A 16,907-nucleotide genomic window follows, 5' to 3' on the forward strand; every position below is an offset into this window, starting at 1 on the left:
CTTATTTATCAGTGTCACATCTCTTATTTATCAGTATCACATCTCTTATTTTTCAGTGTCACATCTCTTATTTATCAGTGTCACATCTCTTATTTATCAATATCACATCCTTTATTTATCAGTGTCACATCCCTCATTTATCAGTATCACATCTCTTATTTATCAGTGTCACATCTCTTATTTATCAGTGTCACATCTCTTATTTATCAGTATCACATCCCTTATTTATCAGTATCACATCCGTTTTTTATCAGTCTCACATCTCTTATTTATCAGAGTCACATCTCTTATTTATCAGTACCACATCTCTTATTTATCAATATCACATCTTTTATTTATCAGTATCACATCTCTTATTTATCAGTATCACATCTTTTATTTATCAGTATCACATCCCTTATTTATCAGTATCACATCTCTTATTTATCAGAGTCACATCTCTTATTTATCAGTACCACATCTCTTATTTATCAATATCACATATTTTATTTATCAGTATCACATCTCTTATTTATCAATATCACATCCCTTATTTATCAGAATCACATCTCTTATTTATCAATATCACATCTTTTATTTATCAGTATCACATCTCTTATTTATCACTATCACATCTCTTATTTATCAGTGTCACATCTCTTATTTATCAATATCACATCCCTTATTTATCAGTATCACATCTCTTATTTATCAGTATCACATCTCTTATTTATCAGTATCACATCTCTTATTTATCAGTGTCATATCTCTTATTTATCAGTATCACGTCTCTTATTTATCAGTGTCACATCTTATTTATCAGTATCACATCTCTTATTTATCAGTATCACATCCCTTATTTATCAGTGTCACATCTCTTATTTATCAGTATCACATCTCTTATTTATCAGTATCACATCTCTTATTTATCAGTATCACATCTCTTATTTATCAGTATCACATCTCTTATTTATCAGTATCATATCTCTTATTTATCAGTGTCACATCTCTTATTTATCATTTATCAGTGTCACATCTCTTATTTATCAGTATCACATCTTTTATTTATCAGTATCACATCCCTTATTTATCAGTGTCACATCTCTTATTTATCATTATCACATCTCTTATTTATCAGTATCACGTCACTTATTTATCAATATCACATCCCTTATTTATCAATATCACATCTTTTATTTATCAGTATCACATCCCTTATTTATCAGTGTCACATGTCTTATTTATCATTATCACATCTCTTATTTTTCAGTATCACATCCCTTATTTATCAGTGTCACATCTCTTATTTATCAATATCACATCTCTTATTTATGAGTATCACATCTCTTATCAGTATCACATCTCTTATTTATCAATATCACATCTCTTATTTATCAGTGTCACATCTCTTATTTATCAGTATCACATCTCTTATGTATCAATATCACATCCCTTATTAATCAGTGTCACATGTCTTATTTATCATTATCACATCTCTTATTTTTCAGTATCACATCTCTTGTTTATCATGTCACATCTCTTATTTATCAGTATCACGTCTCTTATTTATCAGTGTCACATCTCTTATTTATCAGTATCACATCTCTTATTTATCAGTATCACATCTCTTATTTATCAGTGTCACATCTCTTATTTATCAGTATCACATCTTATTTATCAATATCACATCCCTTATTTATCAGTATCACATCCCTTATTTATCAGTGTCACATCCCTTATTTATCAGTATCACATATCTTATTTATCAGTGTCACATCCCTTATTTATCAATATCACATCACTTATTTATCAGTGTCACATCTCTTATTTATCAGTATCACATCCCTTATTTATCAATATGACATATCTTATTTATCAGTGTCACATCTCTTATTTATCAGTATCACATCTCTTATTTATCAGTGTCACATCTCTTATTTATCAATATCACATCCTTTATTTATCAGTATCACATCTCTTATTTATCAGGGTCACATCTCTTATTTATCAGTATCACGTCTCTTATTTATCAGTATCACATCCCTTATTTATCAGTGTCACATCTCTTATTTATCAGTATCACATCTCTTATTTATCAGTATCACATCGCTTATTTATCAGTATCACATCTCTTATTTATCAATATCACATCTCTTATTTATCAGTGTCACATCTCTTATTTATCAGTATCACGTCTCTTATTTATCAGTATCACATCCCTTATTTATCAATATCACATCCCTTATTTATCAGTGTCACATCCCTTATTTATCAGTGTCACATCTCTTATTTATCAGTATCACATCTCTTATTTATCAGTATCACATCTCTTATTTATCAATATCACATCCCTTATTTATCAGTATCACATCTCTTATTTATCAGTGTCACATCTCTTATTTATCAGTATCACATCTCTTATTTATCAGTGTCACATCTCTTATTTATCAGTATCACATCCCTTATTTATCAGTATCACATCTCTTATTTATCAGTGTCACATCCCTTATTTATCAGTATCACATCTCTTATTTATCAGTGTCAAATCTCTTTTTTATCAATATCACATCCCTTTTTTATCAGTGTCACATCTCTTATTTATCAGTATCACATCTCTTATTTATCAGTATCACATCTTTTATTTATCAGTATCACATCCCTTATTTATCAGTATCACATCTCTTGTTTATCAGTATCACATCTCTTATTTATCAGTATCACATCTCTTATTTATCAGTATTTATCACTATCACATCTCTTATTTATCAATATCACATCTTTTATTTATCAGTATCACATCTCTTATTTATCAGTATCACATCTCTTATTTATCAGTGTCACATCTCTTATTTATCAGTATCACATCTCTTATTTATCAGTGTCACATCTCTTATTTATGAATATCACATCTCTTATTTATCAGTCTCACATCTCTTATTTATCAGTGTCACATCTCTTATTTATCAGTATCACTTCTCTTATTTATCAATATCACATCCCTTATTTATCAGTATCACATCTCTTATTTATCAGTGTCACATCTCTTATTTATCAGTATCACATCTCTTATTTATCAGTGTCACATCTCTTATTTATCAGTACCACATCTTATTTATCAGTATCACATCTTATTTATCAGTGTCACATCTCTTATTTATCAGTATCACATGACTTATTTATCAGTACCACATCTCTTATTTATCAGTATCACATCCCTTATTTATCAGTATCACATCTCTTATTTATCAGTATCACATCCCTTATTTATCACATCACTTATTTATCAGTGTCACATCTCTTATTTATCAGTATCACATCTCTTATTTATCAGGGTCACATCTCTTATTTATCAGTATCACGTCTCTTATTTATCAGTATCACATCTCTTATTTATCAGTATCACATCTCTTATTTATCAGTGTCACATCTCTTATTTATCAGTATCACGTCTCTTATTTATCAGTATCACATCCCTTATTTATCAGTGTCACATCTCTTATTTATCAGTATCACATCTCTTATTTATCAGTATCACATCTTTTATTTATCAGTATCACATCCCTTATTTATCAGTATCACATCTCTTGTTTATCTTTGTCACATCTCTTATTTATCAGTATCACATCTCTTATTTATCAGTATCACATCTCTTATTTATCTGTATCACATCTCTTATTTATCAGTGTCACATCTCTTATTTATCAATATCACATCTCTTATTTATCATTATCACATCTCTTATTTATCAGTATCACATCTCTTATTTATCAATATCACATCCCTTATTTATCAGTATCACATCTCTTGTTTATCTTTGTCACATCTCTTATTTATCAGTATCACATCTCTTATTTATCAATATCACATCTCTTATGTATCAGCATCACATCTCTTATTTATCAGTATCACATCCCTTATTTATCAGTATCACATCTCTTATTTATCAATATCACATCTCTTATTTATCAGTATCACATCCCTTATTTATCAGTATCACATCTCTTATTTATCAGTATCACATCTCTTATTTATCAATATCACATCTCTTATTTATCAGTGTCACATCTCTTATTTATCAGTATCACGTCTCTTATTTATCAGTATCACATCCCTTATTTATCAGTGTCACATCTCTTATTTATCAGTATCACATCTCTTATTTATCAGTGTCACATCTCTTATTTATCAGTATCACATCCCTTATTTATCAGTGTCACATCTCTTATTTATCAGTATCACATCTCTTATTTATCAATATCACATCTCTTATTTATCAGTGTCACATCTCTTATTTATCAGTATCACATCTCTTATTTATCAGTATCACATCCCTTATTTATCAGTATCACATCTCTTATTTATCAGTATCACATCTCTTATTTATCAGTGTCACATCTCTTATTTATCAGTATCACGTCTCTTATTTATCAGTATCATATCCCTTATTTATCACACATCTATTATTTATCAGTGTCACATCCCTTATTTATCAGTATCACATCTCTTATTTATCAGTGTCACATCTCTTATTTATCAATATCACATCCCTTATTTATCAGTATCACATCTCTTATTTATCAGTGTCACATCTCTTATTTATCAGTATCACATCTCTTATTTATCAGTGTCACATCCCTTATTTATCAGTATCACATCCCTTATTTCTCAGTGTCACATCCCTTATTTATCAGTATCACATCTCTTATTTATTAGTGTCACATCTCTTATTTATCAATATCACATCTCTTATTTATCAGTATCACATCCATTATTTATCAGTGTCACATCTCTTATTTATCAGTATCACATCCCTTATTTATCAATATCAAATCCTTTATTTATCAGTGTCACATCCCTTATTTATCATTATCACATCTCTTATTTATCAGTATCACGTCCCTTATTTATCAATATCACATCTCTTATTTATCAGTATAACGTCCCTTATTTATCAGTGTCACATCTCTTATTTATCAGTATCACATCTCTTATTTATCAGTGTCACATCCCTTATTTATCAGTATCACATCCCTTATTTATCAGTATCACATCTCTTATTTATCAGTGTCACATCTCTTATTTATCAATATCACATCTCTTATTTATCAGTATCACATCCATTATTTATCAGTGTCACATCTCTTATTTATCAGTATCACATCCCTTATTTATCAATATCACATCCTTTATTTATCAGTGTCACATCCCTCATTTATCAGTATCACATCTCTTATTTATCAGTGTCACATCTCTTATTTATCAGTATCACATCCCTTATTTATCAGTATCACATCCGTTTTTTATCAGTGCCACACCTCTTATTTATCAGAGTCACATCTCTTATTTATCAGTATCACATCTCTTATTTATCAGTATCACATCTTTTATTTATCAGTATCACATCCCTTATTTATCAGTATCACATCCCTTATTTATCAGTATCACATCTCTTGTTTATCTTTGTCACATCTCTTATTTATCAGTATCACATCTCTTATTTATCAATATCACATCTTCTATTTATCAGTATCACATCTCTTATTTATCTGTATCACATCTCTTATTTATCAGTGTCACATCTCTTATTTATCAATATCACATCTCTTATTTATCATTATCACATCTCTTATTTATCAGTATCACATCTCTTATTTATCAATATCACATCCCTTATTTATCAGTATCACATCTCTTGTTTATCAGTGTCTCATCTCTTATTTATCATTATCACGTCTCTTATTTATCAGTATCACATCCCTTATTTATCAGTGTCACACCCCTTATTTATCAATATCACATCTCTTATTTATCAGTATCACATCTCTTATTTATCAGTATCACATCCCTTATTTATCAGTGTCACATCTCTTATGTATCAGTATCACATCCCTTATATATGAATATCACATCTCTTATTTATCAGTGTCACATCCCTTATTTATCAATATCACATCTCTTATTTATCAGTGTCACATCTCTTATTTATCAGTATCACATCTCTTATTTATCAGTATTACATCTCTTATTTATCAATATCACATCTCTTGTTTATCAGTATCGCATCTCTTATTTATCAGTGTCACATCTCTTATTTATCAGTATCACATCTCTTATTTATTAATATCACATCTCTTATTTATCAGTGTCACATCTCTTATTTATCAGTATCACATCCCTTATTAATCAGTATCACATCTCTTATTTATCAGTATCACATCTCTTATTTATCAGTGTCTCATCCCTTATTTATCAGTGTCACATCCCTTATTTATCAGTATCACATCCCATATTTATCAGTGTCACATCTCTTATTTATCAGTATCACATCTCTTATTTATCAATATCACATCCCTTATTTATCAGTATCACATCTCTTATTTATCAATATCACATCTTTTATTTATCAGTATTACATCACTTATTTATCAGTATCACATCTCTTATTTATCAGTATCACATCGCTTATTTATCAGTATCACATCTCTTATTTATCAATATCACATCTCTTATTTATCAGTGTCACATCTCTTATTTATCAGTATCACATCTCTTATTTATCAGTATCACATCCCCTATTTATCAGTGTCACATCCCTTATTTATCAGTATTACATCCCTTATTTATCAGTGTCACATCTCTTATTTATCAGTATCACATCTCTTATTTATCAGTATCACATCTCTTATTTATCAGTGTCACATCTCTTATTTATCAGTATCACATCTCTTATTTATCAGTATCACATCCCTTATTTATCAATATCACATCTATTATTTATCAGTGTCACATCCCTTATTTATCAGTATCACATCTCTTAATTATCAGTGTCACATCTCTTATTTATCAGTATCACATCTCTTATTTATCAGTATCATATCCCTTATTTATCAGTGTCACATCTCTTATTTATTAGTATCACATCTCTTCTTTATCAGTGTCACATCTCTTATTTATCAGTATCACATCCCTTAATTATCAATATCACATCTCTTGTTTATCAGTATCACATCTCTTATTTATCAGTGTCACATCTCTTATTTATCAATCACATCTTATTTATCAATATCACATCGCTTATTTATCAGTATCACATCTCTTATTTATCAGTATCACATCCCTTATTTATCAATATCACATCTATTATTTATCAGTGCCACATCCCTTATTTATCAGTATCACATCTCTTATTTATCAATGTCACATCTCTTATTTATCAGTATCACATCGCTTATTTATCAGTATCACATCTCTTATTTATCAGTGTCACATCTCTTATTTATCAGTATCACATCTCTTATTTATCAGTGTCACATCCCTTATTTATCAGTATCACATCTCTTATTTATCAGTGTCACATCTCTTATTTATCAGTATCACATCTCTTATTTATCAGTATCACGTCTCTTATTTATCAGTATCACATCCCTTATTTATCAGTATCACATCACTTATTTATCAGTGTCACATCTCTTATTTATCAGTATCAAATCTCTTATTTATCAGGGTCACATCTCTTATTTATCAGTATCACGTCTCTTATTTATCAGTATCACATCTCTTATTTATCAGTGTCACATCTCTTATTTATCAGTATCACATCTCTTATTTATCAGTGTCACATCCCTTATTTATCAGTATCACATCCCTTATTTCTCAGTGTCACATCCCTTATTTATCAGTATCACATCTCTTATTTATTAGTGTCACATCTCTTATTTATCAATATCACATCTCTTATTTATCAGTATCACATCCCTTATTTATCAATATCAAATCCTTTATTTATCAGTGTCACATCCCTTATTTATCATTATCACATCTCTTATTTATCAGTGTCACATCTATCACATCTCTTATTTATCAGTATCACATCCCTTATTTATCAATATCATATCCCTTTTTTATCAGTATCACATCCCTTATTTATCAGTGTCACATCTCTTATTTATCAGTATCACATCTCTTATTTATCAGTGTCACATCCCTTATTTATCAATATCACATCTCTTATGTATCAGTGTCACATCCCTTATTTATCAGTATCACATCTATTATTTATCAGTGTCACATCTCTTATTTATCAATATCACATCTCTTATTTATCAGTATCACATCCATTATTTATCAGTGTCACATCTCTTATTTATCAGTATCACATCCCTTATTTATCAATATCACATCCTTTATTTATCAGTGTCACATCATCACATCTCTTATTTATCAGTATCACATCTCTTATTTATCAGTGTCACATCTCTTATTTATCAGTGTCACATCTCTTATTTATCAGTATCACATCCCTTATTTATCAGTATCACATCCGTTTTTTATCAGTCTCACATCTCTTATTTATCAGAGTCACATCTCTTATTTATCAGTACCACATCTCTTATTTATCAATATCACATATTTTATTTATCAGTATCACATCTCTTATTTATCACTATCACATCTCTTATTTATCAGTGTCACATCTCTTATTTATCAATATCACATCTTTTATTTATCAGTATCACATCTCTTATTTATCAATATCACATCTTTTATTTATCAGTATCACATCTCTTATTTATCACTATCACATCTCTTATTTATCAGTGTCACATCTCTTATTTATCAATATCACATCCCTTATTTATCAGTATCACATCTCTTGTCTATCAGTGTCACATCTCTTATTTATCAGTATCATCACATCCCTTATCTATCAGTATCACATCTCTTGTTTATCAGTGTGACATCTCTTATCTACCAGTGTCACATCCCTTATTTATCAGTGTCACATCTCTTATTTATCAGTGTCACATCCCTTATTTATCAATATCACAGCTCTTATTTATCAGTCACATCTCTTATTTATCAGTATCACATCTCTTATTTATCAGTATCACATCTCTTATTTATCAGTGTCCCATCTCTTATTTATCAGTATCACATCCCTTATTTATCAGTATCACATCCCTTATTTATCAGTGTCACATCTCTTATTTATCAATATCACAGCTCTTATTTATCAGTATCACATCTCTTATTTATCAGTATCACATCTCTTATTTATCAGTGTCACATCCCTTATTTATCAATATCACATCTCTTATTTATCAGTGTCACATCTCTTATTTATCAATATCACATCTCTTATTTATCAGTATCACATCCCTTATATATCAGTGTCACATCCTTTAATTATCAGTATCACTTTTATTTATCAGTATCACATCCTTTATTTATCAGTGTCACATCCCTTATTTATCAGTATCACGTCTCTTATTTATCAGTATCACTTCCCTTATTTATCAGTATCACATCTCTTATTTATCAGTATCACATCCCTTTTTTATCAGTGTCACATCTCTTATTTATCAGTATCACATCTCTTATTTATCAGTATCACATCTCTTATTTATCAGTGTCACATCTCTTATCAGTATCACATCTCTTATTTATCAGTGTCACATCCCTTATTTATCAGTATCACATCTCTTATTTATCAGTATCACATCTCTTATTTATCAGTATCACATCCATTATTTATCAGTATCACATCTCTATCACATCCCTTATTTATCAGTATCACATCCCTTATTAATCAGTGTCACATCTCTTATTTATCAGTATCACATCTCTTATTTTTCAGTATCACATCCCTTATTTATCAATATCACATCCCTTATTTATCAGTATCACATCCCTTATTTATCAGTGTCACATCCCTTATTTATCAGTATCACATCTCTTATTTATCAATATCACATCTTTTATTTATCAGTATCACATCTCCTATTTATCAATATCACATCCCTTATTTATCAGTGTCACATCTCTTATTTATCAGTATCACGTCCCTTATTTATCAGTGTCACATCCCTTATTTATCAGTATCACATCTCTTATGTATCAGTGTCACATCCCTTATTTATCAGTATCACATATCTTATTTATCAGTGTCACATCCCTTATTTATCAATATCACATCTCTTATGTATCAGTTTCACATCCCTTATTTATCAGTATCACATCTCTTGTTTATCAGTGTCACATCCCTTATTTATCATTCATATCCCTTATTTATCAGTGTCACATCTCTTATTTATCAGTATCACATTCCTTATTTATCAATATGACATCTCTTATTTATCAGTGTCACATCTCTTATTTATCAGTATCACATCTCTTATTTATCAGTGTCACATCTCTTATTTATCAATATCACATCTCTTATTTATCAGTGTCACATCTCTTATTTATCAATATCACATCTCTTATTTATCAGAATCACATCCCTTATTTATCAGTTTCACATCCCTTATTTATCAATATCACATCTTTTATTTATCAGTATCACATCCCTTATTTATCAGTGTCACATCTCTTATTTATCAATATCACATCCTTTATTTATCAGTATCACATCTCTTGTTTATCAGTGTCACATCTCTTATTTATCAGTATCACGTCTCTTATTTATCAGTATCACATCCCTTGTTTATCAGTGTCACATCCCTTATTTATCAATATCACATCACTTATTTATCATTGTCACATCTCTTATTTATCAGGGCCACATCCCTTATTTATCAATATCACATCACTTATTTATCAGTGTCACATCTCTTATTTATCAGTATCACATCTCTTATTTATCAGGGTCACATCTCTTATTTATCAGTATCACATCTCTTATTTATCAGGGTCACATCTCTTATTTATCAGTATCACGTCTCTTATTTATCAGTATCACATCCCTTATTTATCAGTGTCACATCTCTTATTTATCAGTATCACATCTCTTATTTATCAGTGTCACATCTCTTATTTATCAGTATCACATCCCTTATTTATCAATATCACATCTCTTATTTATCAGTGTCACATCTCTTATTTATCAGTATCACATCTCTTATTTATCAGTATCACATCCCTTATTTATCAATATCACATCTATTATTTATCAGTGTCACATCCCTTATTTATCAGTATCACATCTCTTATTTATCAGTGTCACATCTCTTATTTATCAATATCACATCCCTTATTTATCAGTATCACATCTCTTATTTATCAGTGTCACATCTCTTATTTATCAGTATCACATCCCTTATTTATCAGTGTCACATCCTTTATTTATCAGTATCACATCCCTTATTTATCAGTGTCACATCCCTTATTTATCAGTATCACATCTCTTATTTATCAGTGTCACATCTCTTATTTATCAATATCACATCTCTTATTTATCAGTATCACATCCATTATTTATCAGTGTCACATCTCTTATTTATCAGTATCACATCCCTTATTTATCAATATCAAATCCTTTATTTATCAGTGTCACATCCCTTATTTATCAGTATCACATCTATTATTTATCAGTATCACGTCCATTATTTATCAGTATCACATCTCTTATTTATCAGTATAACGTCCCTTATTTATCAGTAACACATCTCTTATTTTTCAATGTCACATCTCTTATTTATCAGTATCACATCCCTTATTTGTCAGTGTCACATCCCTTATTTATCAGTATCACATCTCTTATTTATCAGTGTCACATCTGTTATTTATCAATATCACATCTCTTTTTTATCAATATCACATCCCTTTTTTATCAGTGTCACATCTCTTATTTATCAGTATCACATCCCTTATTTATCAATATCACTTCCTTTATTTATCAGTATCACGTCCCTTATTAATCAGTATCACATCTCTTATTTATCAATGTCACATCTCTTATTTATCAGTGTCACATCTCTTATTTATCAGTATCACATCCCTTATTTATCAGTATCACATCCCTTATTTATCAATATCACATCTATTATTTATCAGTGTCACATCCCTTATTTATCAGTATCACATCTCTTATTTATCAATGTCACATCTCTTATTTATCAATATCACATCCCTTATTTATCAGTATCACATCTCTTATTTATCAGTGTCACATCTCTTATTTATCAGTATCACATCTCTTATTTATCAGTGTCACATCCCTTATTTATCAGTATCACATCCCTTATTTCTCAGTGTCACATCCCTTATTTATCAGTATCACATCTCTTATTTATTAGTGTCACATCTCTTATTTATCAATATCACATCTCTTATTTATCAGTATCACATCCATTATTTATCAGTGTCACATCTCTTATTTATCAGTATCACATCCCTTATTTATCAATATCAAATCCTTTATTTATCAGTGTCACATCCCTTATTTATCATTATCACATCTCTTATTTATCAGTGTCACATCCCTCATTTATCAGTATCACATCTCTTATTTATCAGTGTCACATCTCTTATTTATCAGTGTCACATCTCTTATTTATCAGTATCACATCCCTTATTTATCAGTATCACATCCCGTATTTATCAGTGTCACATCTCTTATTTATCAGTATCACATCTCTTATTTATCAGTGTCACATCTCTTATTTATCAATATCACATCCCTTATTTATCAGTATCACATCTCTTGTTTATCAGTGTCACATCCCTTATTTATCAGTGTCACATCTCTTATTTATCAGTATCACTTCTCTTATTTATCAGTATCACATCTCTTATTTATCAGTATCACATCTCTTATTTATCAGTATCACATCTCTTATTTATCAGTATCACATCTCTTATTTATCAGTATCACGTCCCTTATTTATCAGTATCACATCTTTTATTTATCAGTATCACGTCTTTTATTTATCAGTATCATATCTCTTATTTATCAGTATCACATCCCTTATTTATCAGTGTCACATCTCTTATTTATCAATATCACATCTCTTATTTATCAGTATCACGTCACTTATTTATCAATATCACATCTCTTATTTATCAATATCACATCCTTTATTTATCAGTATCACATCTCTTGTTTATCAGTGTCACATCCTTTATTTATCAGTATCACATCTCTTGTTTATCAGTGTCACATCTCTTATTTATCAGTATCACGTCTCTTATTTATCAATATCACATCACTTATTTATCATTGTCACATCTCTTATTTATCAGGGCCACATCCCTTATTTATCAATATCACATCACTTATTTATCAGTGTCACATCTCTTATTTATCAGTATCACATCTCTTATTTATCAGGGTCACATCTCTTATTTATCAGTATCACGTCTCTTATTTATCAGTCACATCTCTTATTTATCAGTATCACATCGCTTATTTATCAGTATCACATCTCTTATTTATCAGTGTCACATCTCTTATTTATCAGTATCACATCTCTTGTTTATCAGTATCACATCCCTTATTTATCAGTATCACATCTCTTATTTATCAGTATCACATCTCTTATTTATCAGTGTCACATCTTATTTATCAGTATCACATCTCTTATTTATCAGTGTCACATCTCTTATTTATCAGTATCACATCTCTTATTTATTAATATCACATCTCTTATTTATCAGTGTCACATCTCTTATTTATCAGTATCACATCCCTTATTAATCAGTATCACATCTCTTATTTATCAGTATCACATCTCTTATTTATCAGTGTCTCATCCCTTATTTATCAGTGTCACATCCCTTATTTATCAGTATCACATCCCATATTTATCAGTGTCACATCTCTTATTTATCAGTATCACATCTCTTATTTATCAATATCACATCCCTTATTTATCAGTATCACATCTCTTATTTATCAATATTACATCTCTTATTTATCAATATTACATCACTTATTTATCAGTATCACATCTCTTATTTATCAGTATCACATCGCTTATTTATCAGTATCACATCTCTTATTTATCAATATCACATCTCTTATTTATCAGTGTCACATCTCTTATTTATCAGTATCACGTCTCTTATTTATCAGTATCACATCCCTTATTTATCAGTGTCACATCTCTTATTTATCAGTATCACATCTCTTGTTTATCAGTGTCACATCTCTTATTTATCAGTATCACATCCCTTATTTATCAATATCACATCTCTTGTTTATCAGTGTCACATCTCTTATTTATCAGTATCACATCTCTTATTTATCAGTATCACATCCCTTATTTATCAATATCACATCTATTATTTATCAGTGTCACATCCCTTATTTATCAGTATCACATCTCTTATTTATCAGTGTCACATCTCTTATTTATCAATATCACATCCCTTATTTATCAGTATCACATCTCTTATTTATCAGTGTCACATCTCTTATTTATCAGTATCACATCCCTTTTTTATCAGTGTCACATCCTTTATTTATCAGTATCACATCCCTTATTTCTCAGTGTCACATCCCTTATTTATCAGTATCACATCTCTTATTTATCAGTGTCACATCTCTTATTTATCAATATCACATCTCTTTTTTATCAGTATCACATCCATTATTTATCAGTGTCACATCTCTTATTTATCAGTATCACATCCCTTATTTATCAATATCAAATCCTTTATTTATCAGTGTCACATCCCTTATTTATCAGTATCACATCTATTATTTATCAGTATCACGTCCATTATTTATCAGTATCACATCTCTTATTTATCAGTATAACGTCCCTTATTTATCAGTAACACATCTCTTATTTTTCAATGTCACATCTCTTATTTATCAGTATCACATCCCTTATTTGTCAGTGTCACATCCCTTATTTATCAGTATCACATCTCTTATTTATCAGTGTCACATCTGTTATTTATCAATATCACATCTCTTTTTTATCAATATCACATCCCTTTTTTATCAGTGTCACATCTCTTATTTATCAGTATCACATCCCTTATTTATCAATATCACTTCCCTTATTTATCAGTGTCACATCCCTTATTTATCAGTATCACATCTCTTATTTATCAGTATCACGTCCCTTATTAATCAGTATCACATCTCTTATTTATCAATGTCACATCTCTTATTTATCAGTGTCACATCTCTTATTTATCAGTATCACATCCCTTATTTATCAGTATCACACCCCTTATTTATCAATATCACATCTATTATTTATCAGTGTCACATCCCTTATTTATCAGTATCACATCTCTTATTTATCAATATCACATCCCTTATTTATCAGAATCACATCTCTTATTTATCAATATCACATCTTTTATTTATCAGTATCACATCTCTTATTTATCACTATCACATCTCTTATTTATCAGTGTCACATCTCTTATTTATCAATATCACATCTCTTATTTATCAGTATCACATCTCTTATTTATCAATATCACATCCCTTATTTATCAGTATCACATCTCTTGTTTATCAGTGTCACATCTCTTATTTATCAGTATCACGTCTCTTATTTATTAGTATCACATCACTTATTTATCAGTGTCACATCCCTTATGTATCAATATCACATCTCTTATTTATCAGTGTCACATCTCTTATTTATCAGTGTCACATCCCTTATTTATCAGTGTCACATCTCTTATTTATCAGTATCACATCCCTTATTTATGAATATCAAATCTCTTATTTATCAGTGTCACATCCCTTATTTATCAATATCACATCTCTTATTTATCAGTATCACATCTCTTATTTATCAGTGTCCCATCTCTTATTTATCAGTATCACATCCCTTATTTATCAGTATCACATCCCTTATTTATCAGTGTCACATCTCTTATTTATCAATATCACAGCTCTTATTTATCAGTATCACATCTCTTATTTATCAGTATCACATCTCATATTTATCAGTGTCACATCCCTTATTTATCAATATCACATCTCTTATTTATCAGTGTCACATCTCTTATTTATCAGTGTCACATCCCTTATTTATCAGTGTCACATCTCTTATTTATCAGTATCACATCCCTTATTTATGAATATCAAATCTCTTATTTATCAGTGTCACATCCCTTATTTATCAATATCACATCTCTTATTTATCAGTCACATCTCTTATTTATCAGTATCACATCTCTTATTTATCAGTATCACATCTCTTATTTATCAGTGTCCCATCTCTTATTTATCAGTATCACATCCCTTATTTATCAGTATCACATCCCTTATTTATCAGTGTCACATCTCTTATTTATCAATATCACAGCTCTTATTTATCAGTATCACATCTCTTATTTATCAGTATCACATCTCTTATTTATCAGTGTCACATCCCTTATTTATCAATATCACATCTCTTATTTATCAGTGTCACATCTCTTATTTATCAATATCACATCTCTTATTTATCAGTATCACGTCCCTTATTTATCAGTATCACATCTTTTATTTATCAGTATCACGTCTTTTATTTATCAGTATCATATCTCTTATTTATCAGTGTCACATCCCTTATTTATCAATATCACATCTCTTATTTATCAGTATCACATCTCTTATTTATCAGTATCACGTCTCTTATTTATCAGTATCACATCCCTTATTTATCAGTGTCACATCCCTTATTTATCAATATCACATCTTTTATTTATCCGTGTCACATCTCTTATTTATCAGTGTCGCATCTCTTATCCGTATCACATATCTTATTTATCAGTGTCACATCTCTTATTTATCAGTATCACATCTCTTATTTATCAATATCACATCTCTTATTTATCAGTGTCACATCCTTTATTTATCAGTATCACATCTCTTATTTATCAGTGTCACATCTGTTATTTATCAATATCACATCTCTTATGTATCATTGTCACATCCCTTATTTATCAGTATCACATCTCTTATTTATCAGTGTCACATCTCTTATTTATCAGTATCACATCCCTTATTTATCAGTATCACATTCCTTAATTATCAGTATCACATCCCTTATTTATCAGTATCTTATATCTTACTTATCAGTATCACATCTCTTATTTATCAATATCACATCTCTTATTTATCAGTATCACATCCCTTATTTATCAATATCATATCCCTTTTTTATCAGTATCACATCCCTTATTTATCA

The sequence above is a fragment of the Protopterus annectens genome, chromosome 14.part0 (genome assembly GCF_019279795.1).
Source record: "Protopterus annectens isolate FY-2018-M chromosome 14.part0, PAN1.0, whole genome shotgun sequence".
NCBI lineage: Eukaryota > Metazoa > Chordata > Ceratodontiformes > Protopteridae > Protopterus > Protopterus annectens.